Source organism: Electrophorus electricus, unplaced genomic scaffold, assembly GCF_041902795.1.
Source record: "Electrophorus electricus isolate QZ-2024a unplaced genomic scaffold, ASM4190279v1 Scaffold86, whole genome shotgun sequence".
Lineage (NCBI taxonomy): Eukaryota > Metazoa > Chordata > Actinopteri > Gymnotiformes > Gymnotidae > Electrophorus > Electrophorus electricus.
This window is the reverse complement of record NW_027658803.1, coordinates 345,428-355,427: the sequence shown is the minus strand read 5'-3', so window position 1 is coordinate 355,427 and position 10,000 is coordinate 345,428. Positions and strand designations below refer to the sequence as shown.

Here is a 10,000-nt window from a genome sequence, read left to right as displayed (position 1 = left end):
GGTTTCACCAACCGGTCAGGCGCCCCCGTCTGCGAGTGTTGAAACGGGCGCGGGGTTGCGCTTTGCCCACACGCCCCACGTGGCAGACGAGTCAGTCTTTGAACCGCGGCCCTCCGCGCCCGCCCCGTCCGACCCCTCGAAAGGGGTGGAACTCACGTAGCGTGGGCCAAGCCCTAGGTACCTGCCGGGGGTCCCCCTGAGACTCCTTTCTGAGAGAGAGAAGCAGGGGAACCGGCTGCGCCACCCACCACCACCACGCCCCAGGACGCCGGTGGGCGGACGAACACAGGAAGGGCCATGGCCTGCCCCACGAGGAGCAGCGCTCGCAACCCCCCCCGGAAAGTCCGCTCGTCAGCGAGCAAGGGGACGGGGATGAATGACAAGGACAACAAAATAGGAAAACCCCTCGCGGTGGACGGAGGCAGCGGCCGTGCGAGCGAGAGGGAGGGCGCGGGACGGACCCGTACGACCCGCTCGACTCGCAGGCGCTTCTCCTGCCGGCAAGGTGAGGGGAAACCGGCCTTCGCCCGACGAGCGGGGACGCCGAGTTTTTTGAACGACGCGTCTCTCGCGCTGGAACCCAGAGAATACCGGGGCCTGCGGGGGGGGGGTGCTGAAGGACGACGCGGAGGAAGAGGCGGAGGACGAGGAAGGGGTGGGAGGGACTAGGCTCCTCCTTTATGCCTTCTGTCCAGCCTGACCTGCAAGCGACCACGTGTAACAGCAACCCCGAAGACCCTTTCGACCCTGGGCCCCGACGCGGGGGGACGGCGAAGTCGAGGGGGTCGGGAGAGGAGGCACGCCGGACAGCGTTACCCGTTAATGATCCTTTCGCAGGTTCACCTACGAAAACCTTGTTACGACTTTTACTTCCTCTAGATAGTCAAGTTTGATCGACTTCTCGGCGCTCCGCCAAGGCCCGCGAGGAGCCCCGGCGGGGCCGATCCGAGGACCTCACTAAACCATCCGATCGGTAGTAGCGACGGGCGGTGTGTACAAAGGGCAGGGACTTAATCAACGCGAGCTTATGACCCGCGCTTACTGGGAATTCCTCGTTCATGGGGAATAATTGCAATCCCCAGTCCCCATCACGAATGGGGTTCAGCGGATTACCCGCACCTCTCGGTGTAGGGTAGGCACACGCTGATCCAACCATTGTGGCGCGCGTGCAGCCCCGGACATCTAAGGGCATCACAGACCTGTTATTGCTCCATCTCGCGTGGCTGAACGCCACTTGTCCCTCTAAGAAGTTTGACGCCGACCGCGGAGGGCCGCGTAACTATTTAGCATGCCGGAGTCTCGTTCGTTATCGGAATTAACCAGACAAATCGCTCCACCAACTAAGAACGGCCATGCACCACCACCCACAGAATCGAGAAAGAGCTATCAATCTGTCAATCCTTTCCGTGTCCGGGCCGGGTGAGGTTTCCCGTGTTGAGTCAAATTAAGCCGCAGGCTCCACTCCTGGTGGTGCCCTTCCGTCAATTCCTTTAAGTTTCAGCTTTGCAACCATACTCCCCCCGGAACCCACAGACTCGTGGTTTCCCTCACGCTGCCCGGCGGGTCATGGGAATAACGCCGCCGGATCGCGGGTCGGCATAGTTTACGGTCGGAACTACGACGGTATCTGATCGTCTTCGAACCTCCGACTTTCGTTCTTGATTAATGAAAACATTCTTGGCAAATGCTTTCGCTTTCGTCCGTCTTGCGCCGGTCCAAGAATTTCACCTCTAGCGGCGCAATACGAATGCCCCCGGCCGTCCCTCTTAATCATGGCCCTGGTTCAGGAAACCCACAAAATAGAACCGGAGTCCTATTCCATTATTCCTAGCTCAGGTATTCAGGCGAGAAGCGGGCCCGCTTTGAACACTCTAATTTTTTCAAAGTAAACGCTCCGAGCCCCGTCCGGACACCCAGCCAAGGGCATCCGGGGGGCACCGGGAGACAGGGTCTGAGACAGGCGGTGGCACGCCTCGCGGCGGACCGCCAGCCCACTCCCGACATCCAACTACGAGCTTTTTAACTGCAGCAACTTTAATATACGCTATTGGAGCTGGAATTACCGCGGCTGCTGGCACCAGACTTGCCCTCCAATGGGTCCTCACCCATGGGTTTAGGATACGCTCATTCCGATTACAGGGCCTCGAAAGAGACCTGTATCGTTATTTTTCGTCACTACCTCCCCGTGTCGGGAATGGGTAATTTGCGCGCCTGCTGCCTTCCTTGGATGTGGTAGCCGTTTCTCAGGCTCCCTCTCCGGAATCGAACCCTGATTCCCCGTTACCCGTGGTCACCATGGTAGCCGACTATGGTACCATCGAAAGTTGATAGGGCAGACATTCGAATGAGACGTCGCCGCCGCGGAGGGCGCGCGATCGGCCCGAGGTTATCTAGAGTCACCAAAGCGGCCGGGGGGCCCGAGCCCCCCGGATGGGTTTTGGGTCTGATAAATGCACGCATCCCCCGAAGGGTCAGCGCTCGTTTGCATGTATTAGCTCTAGAATTACCACAGTTATCCGAGTAACGTGTGGAGCGATCAAAGGAACCATAACTGATTTAATGAGCCATTCGCAGTTTCACTGTACCGGCCGTGTGCACTTAGACCTGCATGGCTTAATCTTTGAGACAAGCATATGTTACTGGCAGGATCAACCAGGTAGTTTGCACCGTGGTCTGGGATGAACCACGAGTGACATCCGCCTCCCCTTCCGGGGGCTAGGAAGCAGCGGGTTGTAAGTGCGTGCGCCGTCAGGTCCAGACGCCATACAGGGCTACCCAGGACAGCTTCCGCGGCCAGTGTAAACGTGCTCGCGCACCGCCCTCTGGCCTTCGGACGCCGACCTCTCACCTTGATGCAAAGCTGTCCCATCCGGTCATGCCCGCACCGTACCCCGTCCACCTCCTCCGGAGGTGCGGACGGCCGACTCCAGGTGCTTTCGGCGTTCCCTCTCTTCACGCCGTTTTGATTTTCGTTGGCCGCTGGTGGGGGGACAAGGGAAAGACCTCGTCGAATTCCCTCCCCCCTAGCCTCGCTCAACCTACGTTTCGTGATGTAACCAAGAAGAGTGATTCGTGGGCCCAGGTAGGTTTGAAGAGGAGGCCAACAAAGCAGGGCACTCCCTTCCTCCCAAACCACAGACACCAGTATAGGACAACTGAGTAGACAGACTGGCCGTCTGAGTCTCCCCCAGAGAGTTCTGGGATGGGTTACAAATAACCCCCACCCCCCATCAGAGGCTTGACCCGCTAGAACCAGGGAGGATCTGTCAAAACCGCTCTCCACATCAGAAGTTCTGGATCAGCCGGGGCTGGTCGGCAGACGTCCACCTAAGGCCGTGGCCTAACCCCGTGTGGGGGATAGCGCTCGCACCCGTACACGTGGACACCCGCTCGTCAAATGGCTGGCTCCTCACTTACCGTAGGGGGAATGGTTTGCCTACCCCTGGCGGGTCTGGTACTCCACTCTACCAAACAAGGAAGCAACACACCAATAGACCCCTGCAACACCGGGCAGCTTTGGGCAGTGTCACTACACTCCTCCTTGTTCTTCACGTTCCTTCCGTGGTGATTTTTTTTTTTTTTTCGTGGCCATTGCCGTGCATGGCTTCCCCATCGCTTTGCATGCTCTCCATTGCCTCGTGCTGCTTCACCATTGGTCTCACCTGGAGACCGAAGCCGCTCTCCCAGTAACCCGATGGTACCTGGCCAGAAAACCCCGTGCCCGATTTCATCTAGGACAAGGGCCAAACCACAGACCGTGCCCGTCCAGGGTCAACCCCTGGTCGGACAGGCCTGGTGGGTCGATACCATGGATGTGGCAGGCCGACGAGAATCCACTGGTACATTTACAAACACGCCCACCCTGGTGGCATGGCTGTACGACCCATCGTCGAAGCACGCTGCGGCGGACTGAGCCATTGGATCCAGTTGCCTGGGCGTACACTCAGCCCAACAGACGCACTCGGGTCGGGGAGAGCAAAGCAGACTGTGTGCCTGGATGTGCCCACTTCCATAGGGGAATCGGCATGATGGTTCACTTAACCCGAGGAGGGCTCCCCTCGCGGGATAAGCACCCCCCTCGGGGGATGGGGGGGGGGGGCATCCAGAGCACACCACTTTCCGGTAGGGGACAGGCGTTTGATCATGTGTCCGAGGGAGAGCTCCCCTTGCCGGCCGAACACCCCTCGGACTCCCCTTGGGCTTCCAGAGAACGCCACTGGATGAATTTAGTGCTTGGACCCCATTGATTCTCTTTGCTCTCCCATATACCCGACGGGACCTATTTGCAAAACCCCGTGCCAACCAGACCTCCAGGAAGGGGGCTGGCGGCTAACCATGCCCAGCAGGGTGCACCCTGGTCGGACACTTTGGGAGGGTCGAGAGCCTGGAAGTGCCACCCGGGGGAGTAATTCTGATTTCCGTTTTAATGCACTCAGGGACAGCCCGAGGACCTCTGTAGTGCACCTGAGGCGGACTGAGCCGTCGGGTCCAGGGGTCTGGAGTTCGGAACCTCCAGGGTTCACCTGGCTGTTCTCTTAGCCCAGCAGGGTGCACCCTGGTCGGACACTTCGGGAGGGTCGAGAGCCTGGATGTGCCACCCCGACGAGTAATGAGTTTTCCCTTCGTATCTCTTCCGGACCAGGTCCGATTCGCACGAAACTCGCTGGGCATGGCCAGGAGCGCCCCCTGCTGCCCACGCCACCGTCCCCGCGCTTCTACTCCCGAGGGCCGAGGAGACAGCGAAGCGTGGGTCGGGTCGCCTGCTTCCAGGGTCTCCCTGGTACTCTCCAGTCTCCCGAGTCCATCGGGTCCGACCTCGTATTTTTAGCCCAGACGGGGAATGAGAAAGGGGCCCCCGACCGCCCGAGGGCGGGCGCTCGCTTCTCAGCCTAGGAACGTCCGATTCCCACGAAACTTTTACGCCAGACGTTCCTGGCAGCGAGCGCGTTCAAAGGTGACCCGCGCTGCTTCTCTCCTCCCAAGGGCCGAAGAGATATTCGTCTTCAAACCCGACCGGCCCTGTGTTTGCCGCCCCGGCGGTTTTAAAAAATCATAGCGTAAAAACGGTGGGTGCGCTTCGCCTGCCGCTTGGACAGCGTTAAACGGCAGCCCCGGCTCTTTCCAAAGGGCCCTCAACCGACTTTCTGCTCCCAAGGAGCCCAGAGATATGAAACCGATAAATCAAAACCCCGTGCCAACCAGACCTCCAGGAAGGGGGCTGGCGGCTAACCATGCCCGGCAGGGTGCACCCTGGTCGGACGCTTTGGGAGGGTCGAGAGCCTGGATGTGCCACCCCGACGAGTAATGAGTTTTCCCTTCGTATCTCTTCCGGACCAGGTCCGATTCGCACGAAACTCGCTGGGCATGGCCAGGAGCGCCCCCTGCTGCCCACGCCACCGTCCCCGCGCTTCTACTCCCGAGGGCCGAGGAGACAGCGAAGCGTGGGTCGGGTCGCCTGCTTCCAGGGTCTCCCTGGTACTCTCCAGTCTCCCGAGTCCATCGGGTCCGACCTCGTATTTTTAGCCCAGACGGGGAATGAGAAAGGGGCCCCCGACCGCCCGAGGGCGGGCGCTCGCTTCTCAGCCTAGGAACGTCCGATTCCCACGAAACTTTTACGCCAGACGTTCCTGGCAGCGAGCGCGTTCAAAGGTGACCCGCGCTGCTTCTCTCCTCCCAAGGGCCGAAGAGATATTCGTCTTCAAACCCGACCGGCCCTGTGTTTGCCGCCCCGGCGGTTTTAAAAAATCATAGCGTAAAAACGGTGGGTGCGCTTCGCCTGCCGCTTGGACAGCGTTAAACGGCAGCCCCGGCTCTTTCCAAAGGGCCCTCAACCGACTTTCTGCTCCCAAGGAGCCCAGAGATATGAAACCGAAAAATCAAAACCCCGTGCCAACCAGACCTCCAGGAAGGGGGCTGGCGGCTAACCATGCCCGGCAGGGTGCACCCTGGTCGGACGCTTTGGGAGGGTCGAGAGCCTGGATGTGCCACCCCGACGAGTAATGAGTTTTCCCTTCGTATCTCTTCCGGACCAGGTCCGATTCGCACGAAACTCGCTGGGCATGGCCAGGAGCGCCCCCTGCTGCCCACGCCACCGTCCCCGCGCTTCTACTCCCGAGGGCCGAGGAGACAGCGAAGCGTGGGTCGGGTCGCCTGCTTCCAGGGTCTCCCTGGTACTCTCCAGTCTCCCGAGTCCATCGGGTCTGACCTCGTATTTTTAGCCCAGACGGGGAATGAGAAAGGGGCCCCCGACCGCCCGAGGGCGGGCGCTCGCTTCTCAGCCTAGGAACGTCCGATTCCCACGAAACTTTTACGCCAGACGTTCCTGGCAGCGAGCGCGTTCAAAGGTGACCCGCGCTGCTTCTCTCCTCCCAAGGGCCGAAGAGATATTCGTCTTCAAACCCGACCGGCCCTGTGTTTGCCGCCCCGGCGGTTTTAAAAAATCATAGCGTAAAAACGGTGGGTGCGCTTCGCCTGCCGCTTGGACAGCGTTAAACGGCAGCCCCGGCTCTTTCCAAAGGGCCCTCAACCGACTTTCTGCTCCCAAGGAGCCCAGAGATATGAAACCGAAAAATCAAAACCCCGTGCCAACCAGACCTCCAGGAAGGGGGCTGGCGGCTAACCATGCCCGGCAGGGTGCACCCTGGTCGGACGCTTTGGGAGGGTCGAGAGCCTGGATGTGCCACCCCGACGAGTAATGAGTTTTCCCTTCGTATCTCTTCCGGACCAGGTCCGATTCGCACGAAACTCGCTGGGCATGGCCAGGAGCGCCCCCTGCTGCCCAGGCCTGGCTCTGGGCCTGGGCACACTTCATTCACTTTGTACCTTTAAATCATACTACTACTACCACCAGACTTCCAGGCCCAAGAGGTCAAACACAGTCATGCCCAGCAAAGTAGCTCTGGGCCTGGGCACACTTCATTCACTTTGTACCTTTAAATCATACTACTACTACCACCAGACTTCCAGGCCCAAGAGGTCAAACACATTCATGCCCAGCAAAGTAGCTCTGGGCCTGGGCACACTTCAATCACTTTGTGCCTTTAAATCATACTACTACTACCAGACTTCCAGGCCCAAGAGGTCAAACACAGTCATGCCCAGCAAAGTAGCTCTGGGCCTGGGCACACTTCATTCACTTTGTGCCTTTAAATCATACTACTACTACCACCAGAATTCCAGGGCCAAGAGGTCACACAGTCATACACAGCAAAGTAGCTCTGGGCCTGGGCACACTTCAAGAAGTTTGACCCTTTATATAAGCCTAGAAATAGACTTCCAGGGCCAAGAGGTCAACCACAGTCATGCACAGCAAAGTAGCTCTGGGCCTGGGCACACTTCAATCACTTTGTGCCTTTAAATCATACTACTACTACCACCAGACTTCCAGGCCCAAGAGTTCAAACACATTCATGCCCAGCAAAGTAGCTCTGGGCCTGGGCACACTTCAAGATGTTTGACCCTTTATATAAGCCTAGAAATAGACTTCCAGAGCCAAGAGGTCAAACACAGTCATGCCCAGCAAAGTAGCTCTGGGCCTGGGCACACTTCAATCACTTTGTGCCTTTAAATCATACTACTACTACTACCAGACTTCCAGACCCAAGAGGTCAAACACAGTCATGCCCAGCAAAGTAGCTCTGGGCCTGGGCACACTTCAAGAAGTTTGACCCTTTATATAAGCCTAGAAATAGACTTCCAGGCCCAAGAGGTCAAACACAGTCATGCCCAGCAAAGTAGCTCTGGGCCTGGGCACACTTCAAGATGTTTGACCCTTTATATAAGCCTAGAAATAGACTTCCAGGCCCAAGAGTTCAAACACAGTCATGCACAGCAAAGTAGCTCTGGGCCTGGGCACACTTCATTCACTTTGTACCTTTAAATCATACTACTACTACCACCAGACTTCCAGGCCCAAGAGGTCAAACACATTCATGCCCAGCAAAGTAGCTCTGGGCCTGGGCACACTTCAATCACTTTGTGCCTTTAAATCATACTACTACTACCAGACTTCCAGGCCCAAGAGGTGAAACACAGTCATGCCCAGCAAAGTAGCTCTGGGCCTGGGCACACTTCAAGAAGTTTGACCCTTTATATAAGCCTAGAAATAGACTTCCAGAGCCAAGAGGTCAAACACAGTCATGCCCAGCAAAGTAGCTCTGGGCCTGGGCACACTTCAATCACTTTGTGCCTTTAAATCATACTACTACTACTACCAGACTTCCAGACCCAAGAGGTCAAACACAGTCATGCCCAGCAAAGTAGCTCTGGGCCTGGGCACACTTCAAGAAGTTTGACCCTTTATATAAGCCTAGAAATAGACTTCCAGGCCCAAGAGGTCAAACACAGTCATGCCCAGCAAAGTAGCTCTGGGCCTGGGCACACTTCATTCACTTTGTACCTTTAAATCATACTACTACTACCAGACTTCCAGGCCCAAGACGTCAAACACAGTCATGCCCAGCAAAGTAGCTCTGGGCCTGGGCACACTTCATTCACTTTGTACCTTTAAATCATACTACTACTACCAGACTTCCAGGCCCAAGAGGTCAAACACAGTCATGCCCAGCAAAGTAGCTCTGGGCCTGGGCACACTTCAATCACTTTGTGCCTTTAAATCATACTACTACTACCACCAGACTTCCAGGGCCAAGAGGTCAACCACAGTCATGCACAGCAAAGTAGCTCTGGGCCTGGGCACACTTCAATCACTTTGTGCCTTTAAATCATACTACTACTACCACCAGACTTCCAGGCCCAAGAGTTCAAACACATTCATGCCCAGCAAAGTAGCTCTGGGCCTGGGCACACTTCAAGAAGTTTGACCCTTTATATAAGCCTAGAAATAGACTTCCAGAGCCAAGAGGTCAAACACAGTCATGCACAGCAAAGTAGCTCTGGGCCTGGGCACACTTCAATCAATTTGTGCCTTTAAATCATACTACTACTACCAGACTTCCAGGCCCAAGAGGTCAAACACAGTCATGCCCAGCAAAGTAGCTCTGGGCCTGGGCACACTTCAAGAAGTTTGACCCTTTATATAAGCCTAGAAATAGACTTCCAGGCCCAAGAGGTCAAACACAGTCATGCCCAGCAAAGTAGCTCTGGGCCTGGGCACACTTCAAGATGTTTGACCCTTTATATAAGCCTAGAAATAGACTTCCAGGCCCAAGAGTTCAAACACAGTCATGCACAGCAAAGTAGCTCTGGGCCTGGGCACACTTCATTCACTTTGTACCTTTAAATCATACTACTACTACCACCAGACTTCCAGGCCCAAGAGGTCAAACACATTCATGCCCAGCAAAGTAGCTCTGGGCCTGGGCACACTTCAATCACTTTGTGCCTTTAAATCATACTACTACTACCAGACTTCCAGGCCCAAGAGGTGAAACACAGTCATGCCCAGCAAAGTAGCTCTGGGCCTGGGCACACTTCAAGAAGTTTGACCCTTTATATAAGCCTAGAAATAGACTTCCAGAGCCAAGAGGTCAAACACAGTCATGCCCAGCAAAGTAGCTCTGGGCCTGGGCACACTTCAATCACTTTGTGCCTTTAAATCATACTACTACTACTACCAGACTTCCAGACCCAAGAGGTCAAACACAGTCATGCCCAGCAAAGTAGCTCTGGGCCTGGGCACACTTCAAGAAGTTTGACCCTTTATATAAGCCTAGAAATAGACTTCCAGGCCCAAGAGGTCAAACACAGTCATGCCCAGCAAAGTAGCTCTGGGCCTGGGCACACTTCATTCACTTTGTACCTTTAAATCATACTACTACTACCAGACTTCCAGGCCCAAGACGTCAAACACAGTCATGCCCAGCAAAGTAGCTCTGGGCCTGGGCACACTTCATTCACTTTGTACCTTTAAATCATACTACTACTACCACCAGACTTCCAGGCCCAAGAGTTCAAACACATTCATGCCCAGCAAAGTAGCTCTGGGCCTGGGCACACTTCAAGAAGTTTGACCCTTTATATAAGCCTAGAAATAGACTTC

General features: G+C 56.1%; 1 non-coding gene across 1 annotated transcript; it reads right to left on the bottom strand.

Annotated features, from left to right (window-relative positions):
- Nucleotides 1-820: 820 nt before the first annotated feature.
- LOC145656673 (18S ribosomal RNA) lies at nt 821-2,659 on the bottom strand. Its single transcript, XR_014122272.1, has one exon. It is a non-coding gene; the product is annotated as an 18S ribosomal RNA (ribosomal RNA).
- Between the last annotated feature and the right edge of the window lie 7,341 nt (nt 2,660-10,000).